A 620-nucleotide genomic window follows, 5' to 3' on the forward strand; every position below is an offset into this window, starting at 1 on the left:
AATTTCCCCAGTAGTTATTGTCTACCAGCCTCATAAAGTCTATCCTTAAACCTACACCAAAGAGTTGAGGCAATCCTTATGTATATTTCTGGAACTCTTTCTCTGGTACACTACCTTGTAAATAATAGTTGTCTCAACCTCTCTTAATTCCAATTTCTGTGTCCTCAGTTAGCAAGATCACTGTACTCTGCTTGGCTTTCTTTTATCCTGTGTTTAGGTAAATATCTCTAGGAAGAAATCTGGGGAAGTTTTTGGGCTCATCTTGTTTCCCTTTTTTCCAGGATCACTGTCTTACTGTGCCTATTGCCTAATGCCTGAAAACACTTGTTTCATAGATTTGGTCCAGTTTCCTATTTTTTGTGGTAGGAGGTTTAGTTTGGTACCAGATACTTATTTATGATTGTGTCACCCTTAACATATGTAAACTTTCTATTGAATAATAAAAACATACTGAAACATTGCATAAATCGTAAGTGTGCAGTTTGATAATTTTTATCAATTGAATATGCCATGTAACCAACAATCAGATCAAGAAGAACATTATTAGAACTCTAGATGCCCCCTACTTCTCTTTTCAAAATACAAAATATTAATACTACTACCTAAGGGTAACCAGTATC

This window comes from Propithecus coquereli, unplaced genomic scaffold (assembly GCF_000956105.1).
Source record: "Propithecus coquereli isolate 6110/MARCELLA unplaced genomic scaffold, Pcoq_1.0 Scaffold10, whole genome shotgun sequence".
In the NCBI taxonomy this organism is placed as follows: Eukaryota; Metazoa; Chordata; class Mammalia; order Primates; family Indriidae; genus Propithecus; species Propithecus coquereli.